Source organism: Pinus tabuliformis, chromosome 2_2 (genome assembly GCF_031772625.1).
Source record: "Pinus tabuliformis cultivar Carrire ecotype Pingquan chromosome 2_2, CPIR1, whole genome shotgun sequence".
Taxonomy (NCBI): Eukaryota; Viridiplantae; Streptophyta; class Pinopsida; order Pinales; family Pinaceae; genus Pinus; species Pinus tabuliformis.
Genome location: NC_142300.1, coordinates 1,142,649,007 through 1,142,661,110, shown reverse-complemented (window position 1 = coordinate 1,142,661,110; position 12,104 = coordinate 1,142,649,007). Strand labels below are relative to the sequence as shown.

General features: G+C 36.0%; 1 pseudogene; it reads right to left on the bottom strand.

Annotated features, from left to right (window-relative positions):
- Positions 1-248: 248 nt before the first annotated feature.
- Positions 249-7,297, bottom strand: LOC149197435 (putative beta-D-xylosidase 5; annotated as a pseudogene).
- Between the last annotated feature and the right edge of the window lie 4,807 nt (positions 7,298-12,104).

The following is a 12,104-nucleotide window of genomic DNA, read 5'->3' as shown; positions in this document are numbered from 1 at the left end:
TTTGATGATTAATATGGATGTTATGGTCATTTACTAACCATTTAATAAAGCAACAATAATACAACCCAAAATTAAAAACATGCCCATTAAAGAGCAAATTTTATAACTAGTTAGCACAGATGTGATTGTAATATTATATTAATGACATGCTCTGCGTTTACACAACAAAACATAATAAAAAGAGAAGATGGTTTCTGGATTTCCAGAAAATTGATAACGGTAGCCTGCATGCGTTCTACTATACTGAACTAAGCTGAATTTAGAGATACCAGTAGAGGAATTGAAATTGAGGGTTTATTTCCCGAATTGGAGGGTTTATCCCCTACCAGCAATGTGTGGGAGCCCGCTGGCAGTACCCGATACGCTGTATTGTCGACTAACCCCAAACTCTCACAAGCATTAACTTCTATTGAAACAATTTCACTGCTGTGACCCTTCACGAACACTCTCCTGAATGCAATCAACCGCTTTTCTGGAGCTCCGGTAAGGCCTGTAGGAGGAACGGAGTATACCAGAACAACATCACTACCATCTCTCTTACCTTCGTTCTTCACTTCAATATCTATTTTTATATTCAATCCCCGACATGTTTCTGGCGAATCCTCCAAGCGAATCGACTCGCAAGGAAATGCAAATGGATCCACGGCTTGAAACAGAGAGAAGCATTTCTGATTCTTAGCCAAGGGAACTCTCAGTATCGCTTGGGGGGATTGAGACTTTATCTGATATGTAAAATTGGTGTAACTCAGTCCATAGCCGAAGGGATACACTGTTGCCCTTGTAAAATCTGTATGTTCTTCCTGGGTACCCACTTGAATTGGCTCGCATTTGCATATCTGCCATGCTAACCTGTTCCACATATTGCTCCGGATACCAAGTCATGGGAAGGCGACCACCTGCATTTATTGAAATCATTTACATCATGAAGGCGTTAGGTTTATAGAGCGCTGAGATAAGTCGTGATGTGATGTCTGAGATAAGTTGTAGTTGTGATGTCTAAAGATATCGTTGCTTGATTTTACTGCATAACGATAATTTAATTATAATTTTTTTTTTACATTAAACACTAATATTATAAGCAAAACCATGTATGCCTATTATAAGCAAAACCATGTATGCCTATATACTTGGAGCTAAAATCCATGAATAAAAACCATCAATAACTTGTTTGAGTAGAACAACCCTGACATCCCGAAAAAGGGTTTTCCATGAGTGAAATTTTGCTGAACTGAGTTATGAGAAATACCTTATTCATCTTATTCTAGCTCACTGGCACAATGGAGTTGAAGTTATTCATCTTATTCATAGAATATTCCAGGATTTGAAAAAAAAAGAGTTTAGGAATATTCCATAATTTGAAGGAAAAAAAAGTAAGTAAATTGTTTGGTTTGATCTCACTTTTATCTTTGAAAATCTAAACTATTCTCATAATCTGCAATCTAATAAAAATAACCACATAAGAATGGAGTGAACGATTTCAAATTGCAGATTACTAAAATATTTCAAAATTCAAAGAACAAAATCTAAGAGTAAAAGCTAATTCCATTATTTGACCTAGCTCCGGTGTAATTTTGATATTTTCTAATAATCTGCACTCCAAATAAAAAGGGCCACAAAAGGTAGTGTGAATAGTTACTTGTATGAAAAAATAAAACTGAAAATCTCTGTTGCTGGGTGTGTTTTTCTACATTTACTCGTCATAATGATTGTCAGTGCTTTTGGAATTTTTAACTGTGTAGATTTTCAATTGTCTAATATTTCGGGTTGACCAGTGAAGCAAATGTTGATAAATTGAAAAGTAAATCCCTGACAAATTGAAAAATAAGGCCCTTAAGAATTATATAGATAAAACAGGTATCCTGTAGTGTTCAAAATCACTTGATTGGTTGATAAATGTGTTGCACCTTGTACCTGGATTATATGTTCCAAATATGACCTGAGCTATGGCATCTCCTCCCCCTTGGCCAGGATATCCAGCCCACAGAATCCCTGAAATTTGGTCTAAATTTTTGGCAAACCTGACATCGACTCCTCCTCCGGACATGATAACCAGTATGACTGGTCCTTTGGAAGCATTGGCCACCGAAGTTACAAGTTCCGTCTGATTCCCAGGTAACAGTAGACTCTCTCTATCAAGTCCTTCTGCCTCGTGCTTTACATCTAACCCCACAACCAGAATAGTTGCATCAGCTTCTTTGGCTGCCTTCACTGCCGGACTTATCAGGCGTGTGTTGTTACATGCCACGTCGAGGCATCCAGGTCGATATACAACTTTAGTATATTTACCCAACCCGTGTGCAGGTGGGGTGTAGTTACAAGGAACCCCTGCAATGCAAATGCAAGACCATACCATACTATTAATTTTAATAATTTTCACTCAGTACTTCATAAGTCTAGGGTAATTGAAATGTGAAAAAAACAACTAAAACGTACCCGCATAGAGGCCTATCATGGATTTGGTGGCATCGGCATGGGGTCCAACCACGGCCAATTTTTTGATATGATTAGTTGATAATGGTAAGGCTCCATTATTTTTAAGAAGAACTATACCTTCCCTGGCTGCTTCAATAGCCAACTCTTGATTTTGAGCAGTGCAGATGTCCTTGGGCCCCAGATTGGCATAATGCTCATCTACCTCAAAGAAACCTACTCTCATCAGAACCATATACAAGTTTACCAAAGCTTTATCCAAATCCGATTCCTTGACCTTTCCATGCAGAACTGCAGATTCTAGATAATCCAGATAGAACGATCCACAGTCCAAGTCCAATCCTGAATCAAAGGAGAAAAAGCATGCAATGAAGTGAATTTTTTAAAATTACTATGAGACACTAAAATAAAACATTGCAACATTGTCTAAATGTCTAGACCAACCTGCTCTCAAAGCAGATGCTACAGCGTCTTCTCGTGTTTTTGTGTAGTTCTGGTTAGCATATAGTACTTTAACATAGTCACAGTCACACAGAATGTACCTAAACAACATAAGTTAGAATCATGGCAATCGGTTAGTATCAGAGCTATGAATTGTTAAAGAACTCAATACTAATATCATTTTCTTACCCATTAAGTTTCCATTCCCCTCTGATGGTTTCCCCCAAAAGCTTCGGATCTGCGCAGGTGGGAATTCCCTGGACATTGGTCCACACAAATCTGAGTGGATAATCTCTAAGGGTGCCTTTGCCCTTATGCTTTTCCCTGATGGAAAACTCTCTCTATGTTGTTTGCCCAATATACAGCCTTCACAAAGGCTATCGGACTTCTCTATCAATGGTAATCCCTTTACCATTCCTTTTCTGCTCAATAAGTTTAGACCTCCAAAATTTAGATGCCCGAATCTCAAGTGCCATAACCAGTTCTCATCCTTTGGCACGCATTGGAAGGCCTCTTGGGTGACTGCTGCCATTTCCCTTTTGTTTTTCAAGTCTGCCCGGATCCGGAGAGGGAACATCCTGTTCCTTGTCATCTTCACTTCAGCAATGCATCTTTTGCTGGGTGGTATATCTATGATGGTGCACACATCATTTACAAAATAAACATTGTAACCCTTTTGGATAAGCTGTCCAACACTCAATAGGTTACATCTCATTCCGGGGACATAGTAGACATCTGCTATGGTTTTCCTTTCTCCTTGCTTTGTAAATATTTTTACCTCCCCTTTTCCCATAACAGACACTTTACTATCAGTTCCTAGTGTGACCTCTGATTTCAAATTCTGATTTAAGGCTGAAAAGAGGGCTATATTCCCTGTCATATGGTTGCTGCAACCTGAGTCTAAAAACCATATGTCCTCACTATGTGTTTCAGCCATGTTACAAGCTAAGAGGACGTTTTCTTGACTGCTGTTTTCTCTTGTAACATTTGCATTTTTTCTGCTGTTCATATCATGCTGTTTCTTTCTACAATCACTAGCATAATGTTCATACTTTTTGCAATAATAGCACTGAACATTAGATTTATCATACCTTTGTCCTTGAGCCTGATACTGATCTCTTTGTTGGCTGCTGCCTTGACCTTGGTTCTGATTTGGATTGCTGCCTCTTCCTTGTGCATTTGATGGGCTGTTCCTTCCACCTCTGTTCTGGCTTCTGCCTCTTCCTCTTCTGTTTCCTCTTCCTTGACCTCTTCCTCTTCCAAAGGACAACTGGGTCTTGAAAGCTTGCTCAAGAGATGAGTTTTCATTCCTACTCAACCTCTGCTCATGAGTTATCAGTGATGCATGTAGCTCATCAACTGAATATTTTGAGAGATCCTTTGTCTCTTCAATGGTGGTGACTATGGCATCGAACCTTGAGGGTAAGACCCTCAATATTTTCTCCACTATTCTTCTATCTTCAATTGTTTCTCCATGAGTTCTCATTTGTGTGATTACACCAATCACATGAGTGAAGAATGAGTCAATGTTATCTGACTCCTTCATGTTCAAGTTTTCAAAATCCTTTCTCAGCATTTGCAATTTTGCTGTCTTCACTCTCTCCATGCCTTGATAGGCTGTCTTGAGAGTTTGCCATGCTTCATGTGATGTTGTAGCTGCTGCTATCCTTGGGAATATACTCTGGTCCACTGCTTGATACAACAAAACAATGGCCTTTGCATCCTTCTTCCTATTGAGCTTCAGCTGATCCTTCTCTCCCTGAGTTAGTGCATTGAACTCATTTTCATCTGCTGGTTCCTCAAACCCATATTCTACTAGTTCCCATATATCTTGAGCGATGAACAAAGCTCTCATGGTTATAGACCAGTAGTCATAGTTCTTCCCATTAAAGTGTGGGAGCTGGGTGTTGAACATACCCATGCTTGTGCTCGCCATTCCTTGCATCTTGAACTATGGTTTTAAATCCTTGACTGTGATTTTTTTTTTTTAAAAACTGACTGTCTTCTGCAATAACAAGAGAAATGCTTTTGGGGAATACCTGAATCCTTCGCTGTCTGAGTCTTCTAACTGCCTGAGAGGTTTTGCTGCAGCAACAACCTTCTCCCTTCAGCTTCTTTGTCTCCTACAAAGAGCCTAAGCCTTGCTCTGATACCACTGTTGGGTATTTTTTAAATGGAGAAAATACCAAAAACCAAACAAACATTAACACCACAGAGGCAATGCTCTGTTTACTCTGTCCAGGATCTTTTGCAGAAATTCTCTTGAAACCAAAATGACTCACAAGAGTCCATTACACAGCCATAAAAACATTTCTATTGATTAAAAACAAAACTGTTACAATTTTCATCCTCTACACAGAGAGGGATTCACTGGAGAAACTCTGTCTCCTCATTTCTGGTCTTCCACTGCTGTGGGTATTACAAAACAGCTTCAAGCTACCTCTTGCTTTTGCGATGAGCAAGCAATACAATACATCTCTGTTTTAAAATGATTTCCGCACTGCTGTGCGTTCATTACAATTCCTTGAACAACCTCTGCATTTTCAATGGCGGACAAACATTATATCCCTGTTCTGGTTAAGCTCTTGCACTGCTGTGCATTCTCTATATATCAAAACAAATATAACACACGTTCACCGTGCGCAGGCACCATTACACAAAACTACAAAAAGAACTCCACACGCAGACACCGTGCGTAGCCTCAATGCACACACCATACATCACAATAAAAACTAATTCACCTCATGCGCAGTCTCACTACACATTATTACAACTACCACACGCAGACTTTACTTACTACAACATATAAAAATATATATATAAAAACATATACAACAACGTGCCCATGCCCATATTAAAAGGGCCTTCACCAAACACTACGTAAACCATATATAAAAATCGTGCCCCCATAACCATATTAAAAGGGGCCACCTAATTCACGTAAAAACATTAAAAACATGACTTTTCACCTACGGCGGTCAACCAAAGAAAAACTTCCACACCACGCAAATTCTTGATTTGACGCGGGCCGGTGCCACGTGTCGCCACCACAGTGCATCGGGCCCAGTCGATAAAGTCTGCGTAGCTTCTCGGAGATCTGAGCCTGCAGACCCGATCCAACACAATTCGCACACCACTCTTCCGCAAACCACACGACTTTTACCGTCCGGGGAAAGTGGTTTTTCGGTGCTCGTACATGGGACGCGTGGCGGCAAGTGAATGTGTTCGGAGCCCCTCCGGCGGATACAGCCTTTTGCCAAAGGTGGTGCGAACAAGAGGGTGGTTTCGTTCTGGCGGTTTCGGGTGCAGCGTGCTGGCTGAGTTGGCTGCCCACGTCCGCCTGCCGCTGTGCAGTTGGAATTAATATTCCAACACTTGATTGTAAGAACACATTACACTACTAGCATCCCCATCTTTAATGCATGCCTCAAAAGGAGGTTGGAAAGTATCCATCATGTCTTGTTGAGTGACCTGCATTCATTCCAGTTAGAATCAAAATCAATTCAAAATTAGTGAATCATTCATGTTCAAATTAAACAGGCGTTACACCATTTTGGGTTGAAAGATGCTGTTTGAGGCCATGTGGTAATTTTTTTAGGTGAAAGAAGTTGGTTGCTGTTGTTATGTGGTAATTAAATTTGTGATGGGTTCAAAAAAGTTTGTGTGATTTTTTTAGGTAATGTGACAATTTTTTTGGGCTGAAAGAAGTTGGTTATTGCTGTGTGGCAATTAAATTTGTATTGGGTTCAAAAAAGTTGTTGTGATTTTTTTGGGCGGAAAGAAGTAAGTTGCTGCTATGTGGTAATTAAATTAAATCTGTGTTGGTTTCAAAAAAGTGTGATTTTTTTAGGCCATGTGTCAATTTTTTTGAGCAGAAAGAAAGTGGTTGTTGCTATGTGGCAATTAAAATAAAATTTGTGTGGGATAAGCTGGTTTTCTTTGAGTTTATGAAATTAATGTTTAAGGGATCAATATGAAAATTTGATTTTTATATAAATATAAAGTAATTTAATTTAAAAATAAATAAATAAATTATTGTAAATTTTAATATTTATTAAAAAACATGGATATAGAAATTAAAATATTAAATCAAAAGTAGACAATTTTGTAGATAGATTTGTTTTATCCACGTGAATTTAGAGCCCACCTCTGCATTAAAGTCAAGACGATTGATGTTCTTCCACAGGTCGAGATCATAAGCAGTGTAATGTTTGCAACAGGCACCAACTTTCAGTCTCCCTGATGAGGCATTTGGGTGATCTTGCAAACCCCTCACATAGTTCACGGCATATCTGGCCACCACAAAAGGGTCCTCGCCCGGGACTTCTTGCGCACGACCCCATCTTGGATCTCTTAAAAGGTTGATGGTAGGGCTCCAATATGTTAATCCTGCCAACCCAACATTGTGCATGGCTCGTGCCTCAGTGGATACCACCTGCATTGAATGCCACCATAAAGGAATTTCATTTACAATTTCATAGATTTTAAAAATGGATGATAAAAGTATTAAGCTGAATAGTAATGGGTAATTTGATTGAGGGTAGATTTTCAAGAATATTTTGAAAATTATATATATATATATATAAATTAATTTATAAAATAAATCAATTATAAATTTTTTACAAAATAATTTCAAGAAAGAATGTGATTTTTTATTATCCTGAAAATCAGACATTCAAATTCTACATATTACACCACTTGAATTCAAGTTTTTAAAATTTTTTACTTAATTTTGGTTAAAATTAAAATTAATTAAAAAAAATATGGTAGAAAAACTCATTTAGCCCACATGTTAGACTTCAATTAAATAAGATATGGTAAAAAAACTCATTCAGCCCACAAGTTAGACTTCAAATTTCTGAGATGATTCCTTGGCTAAGTCAATTGCTTCACCATATCTGTCTCATTCTAGACCTTCCCAAAATCCACAATCAAAATAACATTTTCAAAATCTACTATCACATTCATACTCTCAGATTCTAGAAATATTTCAAAATATACTCATTAAATCTCCAAAAATTTTCTTAATTTTTGCATCAACTTACACTCAGATTTCCTTAAACCTAAAATGCATAAACGTTGCATAAATGTATACCCATTCACAAACAATGAGCATTACCTCTCCAATTTTTCTCCACAGAGTTTCATTAAAAGCAGCAGCGGTTAAAATGACAAGAGGGAAGCTCGTTGCAGATGGTACAGGCCCTTCAAATTTGACACCGGGACTATTGGTAGCTAATCCATGCAATGCCTCCGACCCCCATAGGTATTTGGGAATTCCAAGCCTCTTTACTCCAGTAGCGCTGCTTCCCATCTGGCCAGGTTTCTCGGCCAAAGTTAATCTACTCACTAAGTCCTTTGCACGCTCTAAAAATGGCAAAGATTTATCACAGTATGCCAAATCCTTGATATTCAATCCCAAGGCTTGAAACTTCAAAGGATCACACACATATTCAGGAGACGCTGCTGTGGCGTAGTCAGGCCATCCATGTACAGCAATAATAATTAAGAACGCAGCCATATCATTCTGAGCCATTGTCAAAACTCAATGGGCAACCTCTGCAGAGATGAAAGAAATCATTCAAAACCAGAGATTTAAAACATGTTCAATGACGCAATTTAATCCAATAATCAATAACGCAAATATTTTCGGATAAACTTCAAACCAAACTGCATACGTCGAGAAAATGTGAAGTGTGAAACGTTCCCTACTGAGTGAATTAGGAATGTTACTATACTGAGTGTGAGAATGCAGCAAACTGCAGCCTAAAGCCTCTCCAATTTCGATTTTAACTCATTTTCAAATTTTTAAGAGGTTTGGTGGAGCTGCCCTCCGGATTCTTTTGCCATGCAATTCACGCTCACATTGAGCAGTCAGATATTCATGCGTCTGGTTTCTTTACTTTTGGGAGTCATTGTGTCTGGTTTCTTCACTTTTAGGTTTTTGATGTGTGCAATCTTGTCGTGGGATATAATGGTTATTAATGGTGTTGTCATTGAGGGTAAGTATGTGGTACATCTATAGAGTTTTGATGCATGACTATTATATGGAATACCTTAACAATATATACATCTACCAATTATATATATAATTTTGAATTTGGTTATGTATAAATTAATTTTCAATTCATATATAATTATATATTTTTTTATTTATAGTATAATTTTATAATTATATTGATATCTTTTAATAATTTTGATATTAAAAAAAAAAATGATAAATTGATTTTTTTAATAATATATTGTAATTAATATTTTGATGGCTTTGCTCAAGAGGCGGGCTGTGGGGTGGAGCCATCCTATACCTTAATGAAAATCATTGCTTCAAGATCCAAATTAACTTAGGTATGGGCACCAATAATTTTGTTGAACTTTGCACAACAAAACACATTATACACTTTGCATTGCAAAAACAGTGCAGTCATCTACAGCTTTTGGAGATTCTAAAATGGCTTGCAACTGGTTGAATGATGCATCACATTGCTATGCATTTTCGTTGAGGCATATATTAGATGAAGCAAAACGATTGATTACTTCATTTGACTCCTTTGTATGTCAACACATTTACAGGGAACAAAATACAGAGGAAGATCAACTATCAAAAGAAGCAGCGCATAGACAAGGAAATGATTGGTTGATACGAGAGGAGATCGATGGAACTTTCTACCAGCATTATCATAGACCTTTTGATGATCCTATAAACGATGGGCTATAGGGCCCACTCATATTACAATGTATATATTACTACTGTTTTTTGTCATGATTTACAACTCAATTTTTGGTAACACACAGTTTTATATTGTCACTCTTTGCGGAGAGCAGGACTTATTTTTGATCAACTTATATTAGTAACAACTAGCACAGTCTTAGTGGACTCCCTAGTGGACTCCCTGCCTAGAGATATAACAGACTTTCTTCTTAGTTTATGAACTAGTGAGGCATCTATGCCTCCATATGCATATGCACTTGGCATCTACAAAATGTTATTTCTTTATATTAATAGAAATTACAATAGTTTATGAACTAGTGAGGCATCTATGCCTCCATATGCATATGCACTTGGCATGTACAAAATGTAATTTCTTTATATTAATAGAAATTACGACTTTTCTCCATGGGAAAAAAAAATAATATATTGTAATTAATCTAATATTATAATATAATTCATATATATATATAGTTTAGATGAGTTTTAAGATGATTGTATGTTCAAGGGGTATTTAAGTTACACTAATTTTTAATTTTTAACACGAATGGATTTTTTCCCATAAAATTTCGAACAAGTGAACTTTACACTATAGAATACCTTAACATGATACCTTGTCACCATTTTCTCTATCCCTCATAAATTGTAATATATATCTTATCACCATTTACTCTATCCCCCTAGACTGTAATATATATAGTAATACACTAAATTATTTAATATACTAAATCATAAAACAAAAAAAATCACTAATATTATATAATTATATTCATATACACAAAATATAAATTAATATAAAAGTATGTTAGAGGTATTCAATTCGAAAAAATCTTATAAATCGTTTACAAAAGGATCTAGTAAATGGTCTACTATTCTTTTCCATCTCTAAAAGATTAAATGGTTATTATTTATACATTAATGTTTTAATCATTATTTATATATTGATGTGCTTTGCTATAACTATGAGGAGAATTTTAATGTATTAAATATATATAAAATGATTATTTTAACTTGTGGAAGTATTTGGGTATTAATATATTGATGCAAGGTTTATTTAAAAAAAGCTGAAGTGGATGTATTTCGAGAACTCGCGATATAAAGAAAGGATTCAATGCCGTAGAGGCTTCCTGGTGAGGTCCATATTCCTTGGTTAAGATTTGTTTTGAAGATGGCGGAGTTGTTATATTATTTCAAAAAAAATATGTGAGAGATTATGTTGGTGTGTGTTTTTATTGGTTATAAAAATAGTTGGTGGTTTTTAAACTTGAAGCTTCTGTGGTTAAAACATCAATTTTTGTAAGGTCAAGTTGTTTGATCAACTTTTAAACACATTCTGTATTCAGATCTCCACCTTAGCAACTAACGAATAGACTAAAGTAAAATATTCAACAGATGGTGGTTGGTCCATAGGATGGTTCATTATTTGATGACCCTTATAACGGAAGACTAACAAGTTATCAATATTCTTGATCTTGCAAAGTTCATAATGATGGTTAGAGGCAGTTACATTTTAAATGGAGGTGAAAGAGCATTCTTTGCGAGATTTCAGAGTGGATGTGGGTGCTCATGAAGGCCAATCAGAAAAAGATTTATTTATTGTTGTAATATGTGTTTTTAATGTTATCCATGTAAGCATTAAGGGAGGGTATTGGAAATAATGCTTCTATGTCATGTGTAATTGCCATTAGGAGTTACGTGAGTCGATCTAGAAGTTGATGTCCCTTATGTCTGAGTTGTAGTTGTGTCATTTCCGAGTCATAGATCCACTTTCTTAGGATCTAGATTTGTCAAAGTCTGTGATCTATGTCCTATATATTTGTAATTGTTGTGATGAATAAAGATGAAGTGATTTGTGTGTCATAATATGCTCTCTCTATTTTTCTAATATAAAATAAAATAAAACAAAAAACATAAAATTAATGGCATCAAGAGGTGCTCTATCACCCAGTATGGTGGAGATGTAATGGAATGTGTTGTAAACATTTTGACTCAGTGAAAATAAAATAAAAATAAAAATAATCCAATGTTAAAATAAAAATAATAAAAATTATTGTTGTTTTTTGAGCTAGAGATTTATGAGAACCCATGGTATTGACCCATGGTATTCATGTGCAATATAATATTTTTAAAGAAAAAAATTTAAGCAAGCCTCGATACATCTTAATCAAGTCTCTTGAGATACAAACCTCTTTTAGAGTGAAAATATATTTGATTTGTCAAGTAAGTCTAGGCCTGAGTGGTTAGGAAAAACATTAACTCCCTCTCCACCCGAGTTTATGATGAGTCTAGAGGAATAGGCCTCCAAGGAAGTTACTCTATCCATGGGTTGGTATACAATAACCTTTAAAATTATATTTAATTTCTTTTATTTTAACCATAATATTTAATTGTTTTACACATCCCATAAAATAAAATAAAATAACTCATTTATTTTAATGTCTAAACTGAAATTAATATCCTCTATAAGTAAACTATTCTACTAAAATATAAATACTAAACAACCTAACACATGAATACATATCAAATG